Genomic DNA, 19,777 nt, shown 5'->3' with positions numbered 1-19,777 from the left:
ACAAAGGTCCAATTAGTCAAGGCTATGGTTTTTCCAGTGGTCATGTATGGATGTGAGAGTTGGATTGTGAAGAAGGCTGAGCACCAAAGAATTGATGCTTTTGAACTGTGGTGTTGGAGAAGACTCTTGGGAGTCCCTTGGACTGCAAGGAGATCCAACCAGTCCATTCTGAAGGATATCAGTCCTGGGTGTTCTTTGAAAGGATTGATGCTAAAGCTGAAACTCCAGTACTTTGGCCACCTCATGCGAAGAGTTGACTCATTGGAAAAGACTCTGATGCTGGGAGGGATTGGGGGCAGGAGGAGAAGGCGATGACAGAGGATGAGATGGCTGGATGGCATCACTGACTCGATGGACGTGATTCTGAGTGAACTCCGGGAGTTGGTGATGGATAGGGACGCCTGGCGTGCTGCGATTCATGGGGTCGCAAAGAGTTGGTCACGACTGAGTGACTGAACTGAACTGAACTTACCATAGCTCTAAAAATTCTTTTTCTTTGCTTAGATTTTCTGATTATATCCTAATGTAGTTAAAAAAATTTTTTTTCATGTTTTTAGGAAAAAGAGCTTTAGTGTCTGTTTAGTTTTATACTTCTTCCTACACTTCCCTTTAGTTTGTTGTAGGGGCTGGAATGTTTTCTCATCTAGCTATCAGTAGTTTTTAATGATTTTCCCAGACTCTTATGATTCTTAGACTACACTTCCAAGAATCGTCTCCTGTGATCTCCATTAGAGGCTTTTGAAATTTACTTTCAGCACAATATACTGAAAATTTCTAATGGTCTGAAAAATGCACAGAATAACATCAAGTTGAAGCGGCAGAGAGGAGCTCAACAAAAAACTCCTCTCCCAAAGTTCAAAGTCCTTTTATACATTCAGCTGACTATTCATAGCAATCGTTTCTTCTACTAAGGCATTGGAAGCAGCTTCTGAAGAATTTGCAGAGATTGCATCATTATATCTAGCTAGGCATATTGAAAACATACAAAAAATGTCATTCTAATATTACATGTTATATTTTGCTCCCAATAGTAACCATGGAATAAAACATATATCAAACTCTGAGGTCAATGAAATTCTCGTGGTTAAATAGGTGAGAATAAAAAAATATATATATGTTTCCTGAATATTACCTTTTTATTGCCACAATGAAGCATGAAAGTACTTTAGCAAACATTAGATTTTTTTTTCTGATACCAAAAAAAAACCAAAAAGGAAGAAAAATGGAATTAAAATATGTTCCTGGTACATACACTTTTTGAAGAAAAAGGAGAAAATTACTTGCATCAAAGTAATTTTCTAGATCTTACAATTATATTTGTTATTTAAAGTTGTTTCCTGTATATTTGGGAATTTCCCTGGTTTATTAATTTGTATTTTGTCTTTATTAGAATGATTACAATTGCAAACTGTTTTGTTTCTCCCTCAACCTGCAGATACTTTTATGATAAATGAGAGATTGAATTTTGCTTGAAATTTTAGGAGTTTGAGCCCAGTAAGAGCTAACTTAAATTTAATTAAAACTTATCTAACCTTTTACTGTTTTTCAGTATGATATGCAATAAGATTATCAATAAGATAATATAATAATGATAATACAATTGATAGTCAAAAACATGAAGAAGGTAAAATAAGGGTCATAAACAGGAACTATTAACAATTGTTCAGCATCAGTCCAAATATTTCTATCAATGGACAGATAGTAGTCATAAAATATTTGCCAGTATTTAATGATATATATTAATAATATATTTTAATATGTAAATTTTGCATGATTATAAAAAGATAAAATAAATCTGAATTAAAAAAGGAAGATATTGCAGAACTTAAGGTCAAAATTTTTTCATGAGGCAATCATTTCAGTTCAGTTCAGTCACTCAGTCGTGTCCGACTCTTTGTGACCCCATGAATCACAGCACGCCAGGCCTCCCTGTCCAGCACCAACTCCTGGAGTTCCCTCAAACTCATGTCCATTGAGTTGGTGATGCCATCCAGCCATTTCATCCTCTGTTGTCCCCTTCTCTTCCTGCTCCCAATCCCTCCAAGCATCAGAGTCTTTTCTAATGAGTCAACTCTTTGCATGAGGTGGCCAAAGTATTGGAGTTTCAGCTTTATCATCATTCCCTCCAAAGAAATCCCAGGGCTGATCTCCTTCAGAATGGACCGGTTGGATCTCCTTGCAGTCCAAGGGACTCTCAAGAGTCTTCTCCAACACCACAGTTCAAAAGCATCAATTCTTTGGCGCTCAGCTTTCTTCACAATCCAACTCTCACATCCATACATGACCACAGGAAAAACCATAGCCTTGACTAGACGGACCTTTGTTGGCAAAGTAATGTGTCTGCTTTTGAATATGCTATCTAGGTTGGTCATAACTTTCCTTCCATGGAGTAAGCGTCTTTTAATTTCATGGCTGCAGTCACCATCTGCCATGATTTTGGAGCCCCCAAAAATAAAGTCTGACACTGTTTCCACTGTTTCCCCATCTATTTGCCATGAAGTGATGGGACCAGATGCCATGATCTTCGTTTTCTGAATGTTGAGCTTTAAGTCAACTTTTTCACTCTCCTCTTTCACTTTCATTAAGAGGCTTTTTAGTTTCTCTTCACTTTCTGCCATAAGGGTGGTGTCATCTGCATATCTGAGATTATTGATATTTCTCCTGGCAATCTTGATTCCAGCCTGTGCTTTTTCCAGCCCAGTGTTTCTCATGATGTACTCTGCATAGAAGTTAAATTAGCAGGGTGACAATATACAGCTTTGATGTACTCCTTTTCCTATTTGGAACCAGTCGGTTGTTCCATGTCCAGTTCTAACTGTTGCTTCCTCACCTGCATATAGGTTTCTCAAGAGGCAGGTCAGGTGGTCTGGTATTCCCATCTCTTTTAGAATTTTCCAGTTTATTGTGATCCACACAGTCAAAGGCTTTGGCATAGTCAATAAAGCAGAAATAAATGTTTTTTGGAACTCTCTTGCTTTTTTGATGATCCAGCAGATGTTGGCAATTTGATCTCTGGTTCCTCTGCCTTTTCTAAAACCAGCTTGAACATCAGGAAGATCATGGTTCAAGTATTGCTAAAGCCTGGCTTGGAGAATTTTGAGCATTACTTTACTAGCATGTGAGATGAGTGCAATTGTGTGGTAGTTTGACCATTCTTTGGCCTTGCCTTTCTTTGGGATTGGCATGCATACTGACCTTTTCCAGTCCTGTGGCCACTGCTGAGTTTTCCAAATCTGCTGGCATATTGAGTGCAGCATTTTCACAGCATCATCTTTCAGGATTTGAAATAGCTCAACTGGAATTCCATCACCTCCACTAACTTTGTTCATAGTGATGCTTCCTAGGGCCCCCTTGACTTCACATTCCAGGATGTCTGGCTCTAGATGAGTGATCACACCATCGTGATTATCTGGGTCATGAAGCTCTTTTTTGTACAGTTCTTCTGTGTATTCTTGCCACCTCTTTTTTTTTTTTTTTTTATGATCAAAGAGAATTTATTGGATCTTAAAAAATTTTCCATCTCTTTATATCTGATTGTCAAATCGACCTATATTTTTCATCATCCAGGAGGCTGCATGTAGTCTTTGAAACAAAGCATCATTAGTTCTTTTTTTTTTTTTTTAATTTTTCAGCACTTTTTTTTTTTTTTTAATTTGATAAATTTAACGCCTTTTATTGCCATACCTCATTTTACTGTGCTTTGCTTTAGTGAGCTTTATAGATACATGTTTTTTTTTTTTTTTTCCCTTGTTAATTTTCTGTTTAGTTGATCTATCCATAAGTGTGAGTGGGGTATTAAATTCTCCCACTATTATTGTGTTATTGTTAATTTCTCCTTTCATACTTGTTAGGATTTGTCTTACATACTGCGGTGCTCCCATGTTGGGTGGATATATATTTATAATTGTTATATCTTCTTCTTGGATTGATACTTTGATCATTATGTAGTGACCTTCTTTGTCTCTTTTCACAGCCTTTGTTTTAAAGTCTAATTTATCTGATACGAGTATTGTGACTCCTGCTTTCTTTTGGTCCCAATTTGCATGGAAAATCTTTTTCCAGCCCTTCACTTTCAGTCTGTATGTGTCCCCTGTTTTGAAGTGGGTCTCTTGTAGACAACATATGTAGGGGTCTTGTTTTTGTATCCATTCAGCCAGTCTTTGTCTTTTGGTTGGGGCATTCAACCCATTTACGTTTAAGGTAATTACTAATAAGTATGATCCCGTTGCCATTTACTTTATTGTTTTGGGTTCGAGTTTATACACCATTTTTGTGTTTCCTGTCTAGAGAATATCCTTTAGTATTTGTTGGAGAGCTGGTTTGGTGGTGCAGAATTCTCTCAGCTTTTGCTTGTCTGAAAAGCTTTTGATTTCTCCTTCATACTTGAATGAGATCCTTGCTGGGTACAATAATCTGGGCTGTAGGTTATTTTCTTTCATCATTTTAAGTATGTCTTGCCATTCCCTCCTGGCTTGAAGAGTTTCTATTGAAAGATCAGCTGTTATCCTTATGGGAATTCCCTTGTGTGTTATTTGTTATTTTTCCCTTGCTGCTTTTAATATTTGTTCTTTGTGTTTGATCTTTGTTAATTTGATTAATATGTGTCTTGGGGTGTTTCTCCTTGGGTTTATCCTGTTTGGGACTCTCTGGGTTTCTTGGACTTGGGTGATTATTTCCTTCCCCATTTTAGGGAAGTTTTCAACTATTATCTCCTCAAGTATTTTCTCATGGTCTTTCTTTTTGTCTTCTTCTTCTGGAACCCCTATGATTCGAATGTTGTAGCATTTAATATTGTCCTGGAGGTCTCTGAGATTGTCCTCATTTCTTTTAATTCGTTTTTCTTTTATCCTCTCTGATTCATTTATTTCTACCATTCTATCTTCTAATTCACTAATCCTATCTTCTGCCTCTGTTATTCTACTATTTGTTGGCTCCAGAGTGTTTTTAATTTCATTTATTGCATTATTCATTATATATTGACTCTTTTTTGTTTCTTCTAGGTCCTTGTTAAACCTTTCTTGCATCTTCTCAATCCTTGTCTCCAGGCTATTTATCTGTGATTCCATTTTAATTTCAAGATTTTGGATCAATTTCACTATCATTATTTGGAATTCTTTATCAGGTAGATTCCCTATCTCTTCCTCTTTTGTTTGGTTTGGTGGGCATTTATCCTGTTCCTTTATCTGCTGGGTATTCCTCTGTCTCTTCATCTTGTTTAAATTGCTGAGTTTGGGAGTCCTTTCTGTATTCTGGCAGTTTGTGGAGTTCTCTTTATTGTGGCGTTTCCTCGCTGTGTGTGGGTATGTAGAGGTGGCTTGTCAAGGTTTCCTGGTTAGGGAAGCTTGTGTCGGTGTTCTGGTGGGTGGAGCTGTATTTCTTCTCTTTGTTCAGTCGCGCTATGGGGAGGGAGGGAGGGATGCTGCAAACAAATGACACTGGCGTGCGCTCGCAGTGCCTCAGCCACACTGGGTCTGCCCCCGCTCACGGCGCGTGTAGCCTCCCTGCCCACACTGCTCAGGCTCTAGGTTGTTCTGCCGGGAACAATCCGAGGCTGGCCCTGGGTTGCATGCACCTCCCAGGTCCAAGCCGCTCAGGTTCAGGCACTCAGGTAGTCCTCAGAGGCGCAGACTCAGTTGGGGCTGCGTTTTGTGCTCTTCCCAGGTCCGAGCAGCTCAGGTGATGAGGTGTTTGGCGAGCGCCAATGCTGCGACTTATCACCTCCCCGCCACTTGGTTATCTGGGTGTAAAACCGGCGCACCTTCTCAGGCAGATGTTGACCGTCCAGACCCCCAATAAGTTTTAGTTAGCAAAGAAGCCAGTTTTATAGATAATGTCTCTCTGGGGCTGCGATTGCCCCCTTCCGGCTCTGGCTGCCTGTCACCGGAGGGGGAAGGTTTGCAGCCGGCTACCTCTGTTTAGTCCTTTGTTCCGTGCGCGGGCTGGCGGTGTCTTAGGTTAGGGCTGGCTTTTCGCATGGTAGATATCCCACAGTCTGGTTTGCTAGCCCAAATTATTTCGCTCAGATAGCGCTCAGGGTATTCAGGCCAGACTCTTACTCTCAGTGATGCAGCCCGCGCCGCGCCTCCCTGCCCAGCCCCCGCTTGCTAATGGCGGATGCAGGCGTCTGCGCTGCTTCTCCGCTGGAGGAGTTACCGTAGGGCTCGCAATCTGCGAGTTTTAATTGTTTATTTATTTTTTCTCCCTGTTATGTTGTCCTCTGTGCTTCCAAAGCTCAGCACGGATTCGGCAGTGAGAAGGTTTCCTGGTGTTTGGAAACTTCTCTCTTTTTAAGACTCCCTTCCCGGGACGGAACTCCGTCCCTCCCTCTTTTGTCACTTTTATTGTCTTTAATATTTTTTCCTACCTCCTTTCGAGGAGTTGGGCTGCTTTTCTGGGTGTCTGATGTCCTCTGCCGGCATTCAGAAGTTGTTTTGTGGAATTTACTCGACGTTTAAATGCTCTTTTGATGAATTTGTGGGGGAGAAAGTGTTTTCCCCGTCCTACTCCTCCGCCATCTTGGCGCCTTCCCCCGCCACCTCTTTTAATATCTTCTGCTTCTGTTAGGTCCATACCATTTCTGTCCTTTATCGAGCCCATCTTTGCGTGAAATATTCCCTTGGTACCTCTAATTTAATAAATCCTTACAAATAATCCCTCTGAAGCTAATGGAGGCAGAGGGTTTTTTCTTTTATATTTGAAAGGTATTTACTTTATGAAATTATGATGGTTTCTGCCATACAACAATGTGAATCAGACTTAGTAGACGCCTTGAATCTCCCCTCCTCTCCCCACCCCATCCCGCCCATCTAGCCTGTCACAGAGCACTGGCTTGAGCTCTCTGTGTTGTACAGCAACTTCCCACTAGCTATCAGCTTTACACATGGTAATGTTATTATTTCAATACTACCCTCTCAATTTGTTCCACCCTCTCCTTCCCACACTGTGTCCACAAGTCTCTTCTCTATGTCTGCATCTCTATCAGCAGAGGAGTTTTGAAGCACATCAAAAACTGGAGTTATTGTAGCTTGTCTTTCATCCATGTTTCCCAAATGTCTAATAATTCCAACATTTTTAATATTTCCAGTATTAACTTTCTGCTATGAAAGAACAGAAAATCAGTGTATTGATACTTCTACTTCCCTTTCTCCAACCCTATGATCTTATGTGTTTATCATTTTTTAACATTAGTAAGGTTCTTAAAGTATAATTTCTACAGTTACAGGACTTTTGTCATTTTAGTGATTCATTTTTATTTCTTCTTTCCTCCATGAAAGTTAAAAAGTGAAAGTGAAGTCGCTCAGTCGTGTCTGACTCATTGCGATCCCATGGACTGCAACTTGCCAGGCTCCTCCGTCCATGGGATTTTCCAGGCAAGAGTACTGGAGTGGTTCCTTCTCCAGAGGATCTTCCCGACCCAGGGATCGAACCCAGGTCTCCTGCATTATAGGCAGACGGTTTACCGTCTGAGCCACCAGGGATGTCTTTCCTCCATAACAGGCTTCATAATTTTGATAATCATGAATCTGTCACACAAGTGCTCAATAAATACTTCTTTTCCCTTTCCTTCCCACTGATAATACTGAGTGATTTGTTTCATTACAGATCAGATTTCTTTACTGGTTTTTCTTTTTTAAGCTAATCTTTACTCTTGCAGTGATTTCTCTGAGTCAATAGGTGGACATTTATATCTCTCTGAATATATTATGATGAATCATTAGAATTCTTTTTTCCCTGTGTCACATATAAGATTTGCGTGCTCAACAAAAACGCAAATCATTACTATTTTTTGTTACTCACATAAAATGCATTCCAAAGGGAGGGAGGAGAAAATCTAAATTATGATGATTTAAAAGAACGTTCACTTCCCAGGCAACATACCGGGAAGATTATTTCACTGTAGCATAAAAATGACTGATGACCTTGTAGGAATATATCATCTAAATATTTTGTCTTTGCAAAGTCCATATTAATATGACTAGTAAACATTTGGGATTTATATTATGCTTGATAAACTGAAGCATCATAAAAATAAAACACATAGCTGATCTTCATTTTAGAAATGAATAAAAGGAATAAAATATGAAATACAGGAGGTTTTATATGACATTTTTGCATAGTTTAGAATTTTATTTTGGAGCAATACTTTTGCAAGAAAAATTGCACCCACACAGAAGTGACATATCTTTTGATAATTATTGCTCCCCTCAATTCAAGTTTTGTAGCATCAATATAAGAAAGACTGATAACATACATTTCTAATGTTTTTATCTTCTGTAGGCACACAGATTTTCAATAAATGTGATTTTAGCAAATGTGATGTTCATCTTTGCAGTATACACAAAAAAATGGTAAGAGAATTATAATAAGCAAGTGGTAGGAAAATCATAATGATCACAGCTTTAAAATGATTTTAAAGGCCAAATAAGATGTCCCAGAATAATTTATGACACAATCTAAGACTTTTATTTCTAGTTAAAGATAGAGAAGACTAAGGAATGGGCGAACTAGAAACAAAATCCATAGAAAAGAGAAAATAAAACACCCCCCCCCCCACATGTATAAGGTGCACACCTCCAAGTATATTTTTAGGTTTTCAAATAAAATCAAAAAATATCACTTATGTATTTTTGTAATATCTCTTAATTAAACATGTCCAAATTGATAACATCAGCAATAAATCAACTAAATCACAATACATTTTACATATTTAAACTACAAAAGAGTCTTTGATATACAAATATACTTAACAGTATTCATGTACTCTTTTGTAAATTTTGCTAACTGCTCACTATTAGAAAATTTTAGTGTTTTCAATGCCTTCAAAATTTTTGGAATCTGAATTTTTGCTGTTAGTTCAATGAATGCCCTTTTCTGAAACTTTCTTATGTGCAAATCCATGCTATTTTCTTTAGTCATATAATGGTAGTCACCATTTGTTTTATTAAATACTTAGCTTTTACTGAGAATTCATAAAATGAGAAAAGCATAAACATTTAGAAATAATTTACAACAAAATATCAATCCATATCAGAAAAGTCTATGAAATTCTGATTTTTTCTACCATTCCTTGTGTTGAAAAATTTAAAAATGCCTGTTCTGGATATTTTCTGAGCAGATAAGACTTTTATGACAGAATAAAATAATATGACATGTTTATAGTTCCAATGTGAAACTATTATAAACTGTACTCATGTCTAAGATAATTTTGTGCTAGTTAGGTTAACTTCAAATTTAAAACCTCTGAATTTCTTGTATGGCCAAAATTTTCCTCCCTAAATTTAAGCCATGAGCCAAAACTCTGCTTCAACTGGTTATTAAAAGAAAATGTTTTTTTATTTTTAAAAACTTTTTATTTTGTATTGAGATATAGTCAGTTAACAGTGTTGTGGTAGTTTCAGGTGCACAGGGACGGGACTCAGCCAAAGTAAGTTATTAAAAAAAAAACAGTCCACTTTTAATGTCATGGCTGTGAATTAAAACCACATGGAGAGACAGTACTACTGTGGACAGTAGAGTTGTGATTTCTGAGAGAAGATACTATCAATCAAGGGCTTGTGAGGCTATAGAACACATCTCCTTCTGCCAAAGATGGTTAAATAGCTACCAGGAAATCCCTGGCATTTTCCCCATAGAAATGTGCCAAGTAACAAACAATGGAAGTGCAACATAGACAAGAAACATAGAAGTGGACCTTGACTATCTGTGACTGGGAAAAAAATCCAGTTTGTGAGACTGTACAACTTTGTGTGGGCATTACAGAAGTAGTAATTAGAGCCATTTCTATTATTTCATTTACCCCTTACATTTCTTTTAAAATGTTTAGCATTAAAACATAACTAGATTTAACCACAGGGTGAGTGTTTATAAATTAAGCTCACCTAAAAATCATTTTGTAGTTAGGATCATGAAAGGTTGTTGTTGAATCACACGAAGACATCGGGATTCTTGGCCCCCGGAGGAGAAGAATTCAATCCGGGGCCAGAGACGAGGCTTGATCGCTCAGAGCTTTTGTGTAATAAAGTTTTATTAAAGTATAAAGGAGATAGAGAAAGCTTCTGACATAGGCATCAGAAGGGGGCAGAAAGAGTACCCGCTTGCTAGTGTTAACAATGAAGTTATATAATCCAAAGAATGTCTGGAGGTTGTAAAGACCTCATCAGACCTACTCCCATAATTTACATTTTAAGATAACACTGTCCTCAGGCAGGATACATCCTTGTAAAGACCAGGTCTACTCCCATAATTTACATCTTAAGATAACAGAAGGTTTAATCCAAAGACTGTCCTTAGGCAGGATACATTATTGTTATATAATCCTAAGGAATGTGGAGAAAGAAAAAAAGTTTGTCCTTTCTTTCTCCTTGAGAATTCCAGACCCCTCTCTCCTTGGGGACCCCTAGACTCCTTATCAACCTGCCTAGGAAATGACTCTCTCAATCACATTCAGAATTTATCAATCATAAATATCAACATATATCATTTTGGGCTTCTTGGCTCAGACAGTAAAGAATCTCCCTGCAATGTAGGAGATCCAGGTTCAATGCCTGGGTTGGGAAGATCTCCTGGAGAAGGAAATGGTAACCCATTCCAGTATTCTTGCCTGGAAAATTCCATGGACAGAGGAGCCTGGTGGGCTACCATCCATGGGGTCACACAGAGTCGGACACAACTGAGCAACTAACATATTATTTTGACTGAGCAGCAGTCTTTCCTGTGAAATACAAATACTCTCAGAATCCAAATGTACTTTTAATTATCAGTGTATTTATAAGTGACAAAACCACATTTAGCCTACATTACAATTACAAGCAGTTTGATATTCAATTCAGTTCAGTTCAGTCGCTCAGTCGTGTCCGACTCTTTGAGACTCCATGAACTGCAGCACGCCAGGCCTCCCTGTCCATCACCAACTCCTGGAGTTCACCCAAACCCACGTCCATCGAGTCGGTGATGCCATCCAGCCATCTCATCCTCTGTCGTCCCCTTCTCCTCTTGCCCCCAATCCCTCCCAGCATCAGAGTCTTTTCCAATGAATCAGCTCTTCATATGAGCTGGCCAAAGTACTGGAGTTTCAGCTTTAATATCATTCCTTCCAAAGAACACCTAGGACTGATCTCCTTTAGAATGGACTGGTTGGATCTCCTGGCAGTCCATCGGACTCTCAAGAGTCTTCTCCAACACCACAGTTTAAAACCATCAATTCTTCAGCGCTCAGCTTTCTTCACAGTCCAACTCTCACATCCATACATGACTACTGGAAAAACCATAGGCTTGACTAGACGGACCTCTGTTGGCAAAGTAATGTCTCTGCTTTTGAATATGCTATCTAGGTTGGTCATAACTTTCTTTCCAAGGAGTAAGCGTCTCTTAATTTCATGGCTGCAATCACCATCTGCAGTGATTTTGGAGCCCAGAAAAATAGAGTCTGACACTGTTTCCACTGTTTCCCCATCTATTTGCCATGAAGTGATGGGACCAGATGCCATGATCTTCGTTTTCTGAATGTTGAGCTTTAAGCCAACTTTGTCACTCTCCTCTTTCACTTTCATCAAGAGGGTTTTTAGTTCCTCTTCACTTTCTGCCATAAGGGTGGTGTCATATGCATATCTGAGGTTATTGATATTTCTTGTGGCAATCTTGATATTACTTGCAACAAATATAAACTAATATTTTATCTTTGTCCATCAACATGGACTTTATGGTGAATGCCCTTTAACTGCTTTCATGTTGAGAAAGTATGTTGATGATAGCTATCCTTATTTTGTTTTACTTATCCAAACACTTCTAATTTTGCTTCATTTTTAACCCACAGCAGACTACTCTGAAAGGTAGAAAATCTTGGTTTGACTCATGGGGTTTCACTGTCTTTACCTTGTGTTTCCACAGTACTCTATAAAACACTTTGGCCTCTATTTCTTATATTCTAGCTGTTTGCTCTAATGTCTGATTTTACATCATTGCCCAATTCCAGGAAAGCTGGCTTTGTTTATTTTTTTTCTTATTCACTGTTAGATAAGTCCTAGAAGCTGACTCAATACAGAGTTAATGTTGGCTCTTAAACATATTCAAAATTAGATAAATTCATTAGCCTAGCAAGATCCTGAAATATCTAACTTAAATTTAAGGCACATTCAAGTCACCACTGAGGAGCAAATTAATTTATTTAATCACTAAAGTACAGAGCACAAGCATAACCCATGTAACTCCAGGAATTTCCTTCAGCAATCATTATAAAAATCATTTTCTATGCCATTTTTTGGGGGGACTTTATCAAATATAAACCTGTGAAATGGGCATAAAGATATAGCAAACAGACGAACATTTCTTAGAGCTGCAGACCAGTCATTAGCTGCAGACTAATCATAACCTGTCATGATTAGTGAATTCATTTTATATTTTATCTCACTGGCCTCGCCAAAGCTCATGCCTCAAGTTCTGTTTTGCCTCTTAGAAGTATCTTCTAAATATTTTAATGTCTTTTACTCTTGAATAATAAACATATAATGTCGGTAATTTTTTGTGAATAATTGAAAATACTAAAAGCGTGTGAGACCAACAAGCAGGTGTGTTACTTACAGTATTCTACCGTGTTCTTTCCATCTGTTTGAGTTTTGATTCAACTTGACAAGACGTAAATATGCTTAATTCCTGTGAAGAATAAAGTTCCCCTGATGATTACTTTCAACTGGAGTAGGGAACACGATGTAAGAATGAAAGTCAGGATTTTATTTCACTTGTCCTGAAGATCTTGTCTCCCCAAGGACAAAACATATTTCTGAGGAAAAAACAAGGAGAATGCTGTTTTACTTGGTGCCATCAACTCAAAGTAAATGTATGTTGATCTTCAGTATTTGCTTATACATACCATCTTTAAATGTAATAAGAAATATAGAAACTTTACTCTAAAATATTTCATTGCCTGCCAAGAGGAAATGACTCAGAGTCATTGCTACAGGGAGACAGTTAAGCATTTTCAAGAGTTTGTTTGATTTGACACCTGACTTTTCCTGTTTGTGAAGTGGGTAAATAATATCTCCCTAATAAAATGTTTGTGAAGACTGCATGGGAATGTAAATATAAATTGAATGTGATATTTAGATTAAAACGCCTAGAATGATCCTTCAAAAAGTGCAATTGCCTCCTAAATATTAATCTCACTAATCCATCCTTTTCATTTTTAATTGAATTCATATTTATTTTTTCCCTCTATTCCATTGGGAAACTTAAAAAATGTGAGAGACAGTATTCAAGTGTAATTTGAAAGATGCAGAAAAGAAACCCCTAGTAATGTTGAGCAGTCATGGGACTAGTAGATTAGCTAGGACTATGAGCCATCCTGGAAGTTACAATCAAGCCTTTCTTCACTTCCTGTGATAGCACAGTCAGGTGGCAAAAATAAGCTCCAGCTTTTCTTGAGATCTGCCACACTAAACCTTATCACTGCCTATGATTAAGCTAGATCATTTACACATAAGATTTTTGCCTGGAGTTGGACTTCTCAGTTCCTTTGTGAATGCAAAATTGGAAAGCAAGGGAATTTCAAGATGTCTGAGCAAGCAGAAGGAGGATATAGAAAATATCTCTCTCCACAAATGCATCAGGAATACATCTAGAGATGCAACAATTACCATAGAACACCAAATGAATACTATTAGGAAACCCTGAACACTGGAAAGGACTGTAAAGATCCCCGCATAATGGGTCTCTGAGGACAATTTCCCCACTTTGGTTTGTATATTGATTTTTTCCTTTTTTAAAAAAAATCATTTTTGCCTATTTGTTTTATTTCCTTTGCTTTATTCTTCCATTAGTTCTCTGCTTTGGTTTTTGGTTTGTTTGTTTTATGATTTCGTTGGAATTTTTTTTTAATTGTTTGATTTTGTTTTTAGATTCATTAGTTTATCTTGTTGGTATCTTGATGACCTAGAGGGGTGGGATGGGGGAGGGAGGCTCTCGAGCGAGGGGGTAAGCGTATACATATAGTTGATTCATGGAAGAGAAAATAGCAATCCACTCCAGTATTCTTCCCTGGAAAATTCCATGGACAGAGGAGGCTGGTGGGCTACAGTCCCTGGGATCACAAAGTCAGACACAGCTAAGCATGAAGGCATGCACCTGCTTCACTTTATTGTACAGCAGAAATGAACACAACCTTGTAAAGCAATTATACACCAAGAAAAAGAAGAAAAAATTGGAAAGCATCTCACTCACATTAGACAAATACATATGTGCTAGAGAAAAAGCCCTTGCATTTCTAAATTACAGGGTAGATATAAAGGACTTCAGGAAAAAATGGATGTGTTCAGTTTGGGGGTAATATTTAAATAGATTGTGGTACATCCACATAACAATATGTTAAGTAATAGCTATAAAAGGTGTTTTCAAGAATAGTTAATGAAAATATTTGCAGTATAATGTGAAATAAAGAATGTAGAGTCATTCTAGTGTCAGTCTAGTCATTCTAGTCTGAATCTAGTATAGAGTCAGAACTCAGTTTATAGATGTATCTATGTATGTGTGGGTATGGCCTTGAGAAACATGTGTGCATCTGTGTATGTTCAGTTACTGGAGTCATGTCTGACTCTTTGTGACCCTATGGGCTGTAGCCTACCAGGTTCCTCTGTCCATGGGATTTTCTCAGCAAAAATGTAGGAGTGAATAGCCATTTACTCCTCCAGAGGATTTTTATCTAATGTTAAATGTAGCTATTTCTGGATAATTGAATTATGAAAAAAAGCTTTGTAACTTCATGAGATTTAACAAATTCTCAATAATGATCATGTATAACATATTTATTAAATATATAATTTTACAGGCAAGTATTAAAACTTTAAAGATATGGTGTCTTAGCAAAGAAAAAAGATGCTGAGAAGCCTGCAGTGATGCACTTGTTAGCTCTCTCAGCACAGGCAGATGGAGCAGATGAAAGTAAAAGAAGTCCCAGATGTGAAAAAGAAAATTTATTGGAACCTGCATCTCCATGAAACTTATGCCTGCTTCTTTGTTGAACTCTTAGCTCTTTTTTTTGTGTGTGTGTGTATAAAAATACTATACTAATTTATTAATATATTAATTAAGCAAACTAAACATGAATTGATTTATAACAAATCATATTTGGAAGGACATGGGGGAAGAAAGCACTTTTTAAGATTAAAAAGTGGAATTATGACTGTTAGTGATGAACCAACCACTTCTTTACTCCCTCCATATTTAACCCTGGACCCTAAGCTGCCTTCATTCTTCAGGGGTGTGTGTGCTGTTGAGTAGCCTCCTGATTCTCTGGGTGCCCACCAGAGAGGCTTGATCTTACTGTTTTTCTGTAAATGTAACGTCTGCCATTTCCATTGTGATGAATGCCATTGAAAAACAACGGGACTTGAGATCATCACCACACTTTTTCTATTTTGCATCATGTTGACAACTTAAATTGTCCCCTAACAGCACAGTACTTCCATGACTTTTTGATAAAGATTTGTTTTAGAGGATTAAGAATTCTTCATCTTGGCCTCACCCTTTCCTTTTTTTAAATGTAAACATAACTTTTATTTGTTTATTTATTTTAAAATTTATTTATTTATTTTTACTTTACAATATTGTATTGGTTTTGCCATAATTGACATGAATCTGCCACAGGGGTACATGTGTTCCCCATCCTGAACCTCCTTCCCACCTCCCTCCCCATCCCGTCCCTCCGGGTCATCCCAGTGCACCAGCCCCAAGCACCCTGTATCATGCATCAAACCTGGACTGGTGATTCATTTCACATATGGCAATATACATGTTTCAATGCCATTCTCCCAAACCATCCCACCCTTGCCCTCGCCCACAGAGTCCAAAAGACTGTTCTATATATCTGTCTCTTTTGCTGTCTTGCATAGAGGGTTATCATTACCATCTTTCTAAATTTCATATATATGCATTATTATACTGTATTGGTGTTTTTCTTTCTGGCTTACTTCACTGTGGTCTTGTTCTTGACATTCAAATTTTATTTTCCTCAAGAAACTCAAAGACTGAATTACTGTCATTTAACAAAGAGGAACAGATCCTGAAATAACAAAGGACTACACAGATTTTTCCTGAAAAGTTGATGGAGAACTGATGGCATTAATTCTGTTTCTTTTCAGAATGATTCTTTACCCACATGGCTGTTTCCCTCCTGTTCAAGTAATCCAAAACAGAAGCAAGTAAGTTTCAGAATTACTGGAAGCTCAGCTTGTAATCGCTGAGCAAGTTAATCAAGAGAACACATTTATCACATTTATATCAATGTGAATATAATTTTTAAAAAACAAATTCCATGTGTAATGAATGTAGACAACCATGTACTCATTGACAAAGGCCAGAAGGTTGGGTAGCTTTCTTTCTCTCTCTTTTTTTTTTTTCAAAATTGCCTTTAACCTTACTAAGCCACTGTTTTCTCATTTAGATAGATATACAATAATGGAATTTTTAATATTTTAAGAGCTTGATTATGTATCTCATTTCATTCAGACAAGAGGACAAATTGGGGCCAAGCTCCAAAGTATTTTAGAAGAGTAGACTACCTCATAGATACAAAGTTATAGTGGAGTCTCATGCTATGAAGATAGGTGGAATGTAATGTTCTCAGTGAAAGAAATAAAGAAGATATACATGGGCATGAAGTAAGCAACTTGTGTTCTTCTGATTGTTTCTTTGATTTGCCTTGAACCCCATTATCTCTGCGGAATGTGGCAGGCACCCTCTACTGTGGTTGAGATCACCACCTTTGGGAAATCACACAGAAGTCAGGTTAAAGACTAATGGAGATAAGAATCTGCTTATCTGTCCCACAGGAGTAGTGGCTGCGGGGGCAGGAACGGCAGAGAGGACATACCCCACGTCCAAGGTCAGGAGCGGAAGCTGAGAGGAGAGACCCCACGTCCAAGGTAAGGAGCAGTGGCTGTGCTTTGCTGGAGCAGCCATGAAGAGAGACCCCATGTCCAAGGTAAGAGAAACCCAAGTAAGATGGTAGGCACTGAGAGAGGGTATCAGAGGGCAAACAGACTGAAACCATAATCACAGAAAACTAGCCAATCTAATCACACGGACCACAGCCTTGTCTAACTCAGTGAAACTAAGCCATGCTGTGTGGGGCCACCCAAGATGGATGGGTCATGGTGGGGAGTTCTGACAGAATGTGGTCCACTGGAGAGGGGAATGGCAAACCACTTCAGTATTCTTGCCTTGAGAACCCCATGAACGGTATGAAAAGGCAAAAAGATAGGACACTGAAAGATGGACACCCCAGGTCAGTAGGTGCCCAATATGCTACTGGAGATCAGTGGAGAAATAACTCCAGAAAGAAAGAAGGGATGGAGCCAAAGCAAAAACAACACCCAGTTGTGGATGTGACTGGTGATACTGCATAGAAACCTGGAATGTTAGGTCCATGAATCAAGGCAAATTGGAAGTGGTCAAACAGGAAATGGCAAGAGTGAACGTCGACATTCTAGGAATCAGCGAACCAAGATGGACTGGAATGGGTGAATTTAACTCAGATGACCATTATATCTACTACTGTGGGCAGGAATCCCTTAGAAGAAATGGAGTAGCCATCATGGTCAACAAAAGAGTCCGAAATGCAGTACTTGGATGCAATCTCAAATATGACAGAATGATCTCTCTTCTTTTCCAAGGCAAACCATTCAATATCACAGTAATCCAAGTCTATGCCCTGACCAGTTACACTGAAGAAGCTGAAGTTGAACAGTTCTACGAGGACCTACAAGACATTTTTAGAACTAACAACAAAAAAAGATGTCCTTTTCATTACAGGGGACTGGAATACAAAAGTAGGAAGTGAAGAAACACCTGGAGTAACAGGCAAATTTGGCCTTGGAGTACAAAATGAAGCAGGGCAAAGGCTAATAGAGTTTTGCCAAGAAAACGCACTAGTCATAGCAAAGACCCTCTTCCAACAACACAAGAGGAGACTCTACACATGGACATCACCAGATGGTCAACACCGAAATCAGATTGATTCCATTCTTTGCAGCCAAAGATGGAGAAGCTCTATACAGTCAGCAAAAACAAGACCAGGAGCTGACTGTGGCTCAGATCATGAACTTCTCAATGCCAAATTCAGACTTAAATTGAAGTGGGGAAAACCACTAGACCATTCAGGTATGACCTAAATCAAATCCCTTATGATTATACAGTGGAAGTGAGAAATAGATTTAAGGGACTAGATCTGATAGAGTGCCTGATGAACTATGGATGGAGGTTCGTGACATTGTACAGGAGACAGGGATCAAGACCATCTCCAAGAAGAAGAAATGCAAAGAAGCAAAATGGCTGTCTGAGGAGGCCTTACACATAGCTGTGAAAAGAAGAGAAGCCAAAAGCAAAGGAGAAAAGGAAAGATATCCATTTGAAGGCAGAGTTCCAAAGAATAGCAAGGAGAGATAAGAAAGCCTTCCTCAGCGATCAGTGCAAAGAAATAGAGGAAAAGAATAGAATGGGAAAGACTAGAGATCTCTTCAAGAAAATTAGAGATACCAAGGGAACATTTCATGCAAAGATGGGCTCAATTAAGAACAGAAATGGTAGGAACCTAACAGAAGCAGAAGATATTAAGAAGAGGTGGCAAGAATACACAGAAGAACTGTACAAAAAAGATCTTCATGACCCAGATAATCACGATGGTGTGATCACTCACCTAGAGCCAGACATCCTGGGATGTGAAGTCAAGTGGGCCTTAGGAAGCATCACTACAAACAAAGCTAGTGGAAGTGATGAAATTCCAGTTGAGCTATTTCAAATCCTAAAAGATGATGCTGAGGAAATGCTGCACTCAATATGTCAGCAAATTTGGAAAACTCAGCAGTGGCCACAGGACTGGAAAAGGTCAGTTTGCATTCCAATCCCAAAGAAAGGCAATGCCAAAGAATGCTCAAACTACCACACAATTACACTCATCTCACATGCTAGTAAAGTAATGCTCAAAATTCTCCAGGCCAGGCTTCAGCAATACGTGAACCGTGAACTTCCAGATGTTCAAGCTGGTTTTAGGAAAGGCAGAGGAACCAGAGATCAAATTGCCAACATCTGCTGGATCATCGAAAAAGCAAGAGAGTTCCAGAAAAACATCTATTTCTTTTTTATTGACTATGCCAATGCCTTTGCCTGTGTGGATCACAATAAACTGTGGAAAATTCTTCAAGATATGGGCATACCTGACCACCTGACCTGCCTCTTGAGAAACCTGTATACAGGTCATGAAGCAACAGTTAGAACTGGGCATGGAATAACAGACTGGTTCCAAATAGGAAAAGGAGTCCGTCAAGGCTGCATATTGTCACCCTGCTTATTTAACTTACTTGCAGAGTACATCATGAAAAATCATGGGCTGGAATCAAGATTGCCGGGAGAAATATCAGTAACCTCAGATATGCAGATGACACCACTGTTATGGCAGAAAATGAAGAAGAACTAAAGAGCTTCTTGATAAAAGTGAAAAAGGAGAGTGAAAATGTTGGCTTAAAGCTCATCATTCAGAAAACTAAGATCATGGCATCTGGTCCCATCACTTCATGGGAAGTAGATGGGGAAACAGTGGAAACAGTGTCAGACTTTATTTTTCTGGGCTCCAAAATCACTGCAGATGGTGATTGCAGCCATGAAATTTAAAGAAGCTTACTCTTGGAAGGAAAGGTATGACCAACCTAGACAGCATATTAAAAAGCAGAGACATTACTTTGTCAACAAAGGTCTGTCTAGTCAAGGATATGGTTTTTCCAGTAGTCATGTATGA

General features: G+C 38.4%; 1 long non-coding RNA gene across 1 annotated transcript in view; it reads right to left on the bottom strand.

The window, feature by feature from the left end:
- Positions 1-19,777, bottom strand: part of LOC109566191 (uncharacterized) — an 87,994-nt gene that overhangs the window by 12,717 nt on the left and 55,500 nt on the right. Inside the window, exon 3 of the long non-coding RNA XR_002181763.2 lies at positions 12,577-12,775. This is a non-coding gene — a long non-coding RNA (uncharacterized lncRNA). The remainder of the gene's footprint in view (positions 1-12,576; positions 12,776-19,777) is intronic.

The sequence above is a fragment of the Bos indicus genome, chromosome 11 (assembly GCF_029378745.1).
Source record: "Bos indicus isolate NIAB-ARS_2022 breed Sahiwal x Tharparkar chromosome 11, NIAB-ARS_B.indTharparkar_mat_pri_1.0, whole genome shotgun sequence".
In the NCBI taxonomy this organism is placed as follows: Eukaryota; Metazoa; Chordata; class Mammalia; order Artiodactyla; family Bovidae; genus Bos; species Bos indicus.
The sequence above is the reverse complement of the archived record's forward strand: the minus strand, read 5'-3'. Positions and strand labels throughout refer to the sequence as shown.